Raw genomic sequence first — 2,707 nt, 5'->3', positions numbered from 1 at the left:
TGCGCCACATCTCCAGTGTAAAGTGTGCGCATCCCAAAAAATATCTGTGATATCCAGTGTACTTTTTCCGTAGATGGGGTCCGCTGTGGACAGTGACATTAGCTGCACCACATCTCCAGTGTAAAGTGTGCGCATCCAAAAAATATCTGACATCCAGTGTACTTTTTCCGTAGATGGGGTCCGCTGTGGACAGTGACATTAGCTGCGCCACATCTCCTGTGTAAGGTGTGCGCTTAAAAAAAATATCTGTGACATACAGTGTACTTTTTCAATAGACGGTGTCCGCTTCTGACAGTGACATAACCAGTGCCACATCTACAGTGTAACGTGTGCGCTGAAAAAAATTATCTGTGACATACAGTGTACTTTTTCCGTAGACGGTGTCTGCTGCAGACGGTGACATTACCAGCGCCACATCTGCAGTGCAAAAAATGTATCTGTTGACATGCAGTGTACTTTTTTTGTAGATGGTGTCTGCTGCGGACAGTGACATTACCAGGGCCACATCTGCAGTGTAACGTGTGCACTTCAAAAATGTATCTGTGACATACAGTGTACTTGGTCAATAAATGGTGTCTGCTTCTGACAGTGACATTACCAGGGGCAACATCTCCGTGTAAAGTGTGCGGTTAAAAAATGTACCTGTGACATACAGTGTACTTTTTTGCGTAGAAGCTGCGGACAGTGACATTACCGGTGGCACCTCTCCTGTATAATGTTTCCTCATCCCAAATACCTGTGACATTTCCTGTAATTTTTCATTAGCCGTTGGTGACATCAGCGACATTATCTGCAGGTTTTCACATCCCAAATACCTTTTTAAATTTGTTTGCGCATACACTTCCAAATTCTACGCTACTGTACGTGTGACAGACTTTCAATCATATATAACATTTAATATGAAGAAGGCGAGCAGTAAGGGACAGGGCAGTGGCCGTGATGCTGATGGTGCACGCAGAGGCTGTGGCCTGGGCGCGGTGAAACTGTGCCTGCTGACAGAGCACAAGAAAAACAATCATCCATGATACCTAGCTTCATGTCCCAGTTTGCAGGGCGGCGCAGGACACCACTCTTGAAGTCAGACCAGTGCGACCAGGTGGTCGGTTGGATTGCAGCAGATATTGCTTCCAGTCGATTAAGCACCACCCTGTCTTCCACCAAATCCAGTCTCAGTAGTCAAGAGTCTGCTCAACCCAATCCTCACCCTGATCCTCTTTCCTCCCACCATGGAGAGACTGGGCAAACAAGTGATCCCACACTCGGATATTTCGAGGAGCTCTTTTCAGCACCATTCCTTGATTTGGCCCTCTCACCAAGCAAGCTTGAAGAGGGACAGATCTTGTACCCTGATTCCCAAACTCTTGAGCATCCACAATCACAAGAAGATGACGGTGGGGAACGACAATTACTGTTTAATGAGGTGGATTATGATGAGACATATTTGCCAATGTCTCAAGAGGTTGATGAAGAGGATGAGACACAGTTGTCAATCACTGAGCTAGTGGTTAGGTCAACAAGTCAGGAGGATGAGCAGAGTGAGAAAGTGGAAGAGGAGGTGGTGGACAATGAAGTCATTGAACCCAACCTGGGAAGGTGGAAAGCCGAGCAAGGACAGCAGTACAGAGGGGGAAGGATCTGCTGCACCTCAACAGGCTGGAAGAGGAAGTGGGGTGGCAAAAGGGAGAAGGCGGGCCACACCACACAGGCCCGCAACTGTTCCATGGAGCACCCCCTTGCATAAATCTCCCTTGCCCAGAGGTAGGTGTTCCGCAGTCTGGCGCTTTTTTGAGGAAAGTGCGGATGACCAAAAGAATTGTAATTTGCAACCTGTGCCATACAAAAATTAGCACGAGCGTGAACACTAGCAACCTCACCACCACCAGCATGATCCGCCACATGGCATCAAAGCACCGTAATAGCTGGGTCCACAATCTGTGTCTGCAGGTCACACCACTGCATCCTCTTCCCCTATGGTACGTGCTGGCCAATCGCCTGTCGAAGGCGCAGGCGAGGATGCCTCCTGCCCTGCACCTGGACCTTCGCAAGCACCATCAGCGACCACATCCACTTCCGTGCCCCAGCGCAGCGTACAAATGTCTTTACCCCAGGCATTTGAACGCAAGCGCAAATACCCAGCCAACCACCCACAGGCTATAGCCCTAAATGTGCAACTTTAAAAAATCACTGGCCCTGGAAATTTTGCCATTTAGGCTTGTGGACACTGAGGCCTTCCGCAGCCTGATGTAGGTGACCGTCCCGCGTTACGCAGTCCCCAGCAGTCATTAATTTTCAAGGTGTGCCATGCCCGCCTTACACCAACATGTGTCCCGTAACATCCCATGTTCCCTGACCAACACAGTTACTTGGAAGGTCCACTTAACCATGCACACATGGACAAGTGCATTCGGCCAGGGATGCTACATTTCCTTGACGGCACATTGGGTGAATGTTGTGGAGGCCGGGAGCGAGTTGTACCCTGGAATGGCACAGGATTGCGGCCCCTACGTCGATCTGGGTTTCCGCCAGCACCTGCGTTAGTAGAAGAGAAGATTGCGGCACACAGGAACTTCTTTGCAATTACATATCATTTATTAATTTGACATCATAATCTTTGTCATGATCCAGATTCATTATGCAATATAATAGCCACTTTTGAAATTGTGCCGACCGGACTTTTAAATCTTAGATAGACCTTCTTCGGCAGTCT

Source organism: Bufo bufo, chromosome 1 (assembly GCF_905171765.1).
Source record: "Bufo bufo chromosome 1, aBufBuf1.1, whole genome shotgun sequence".
In the NCBI taxonomy this organism is placed as follows: domain Eukaryota; kingdom Metazoa; phylum Chordata; class Amphibia; order Anura; family Bufonidae; genus Bufo; species Bufo bufo.
Note: the sequence above shows the minus strand (reverse complement) of the source record.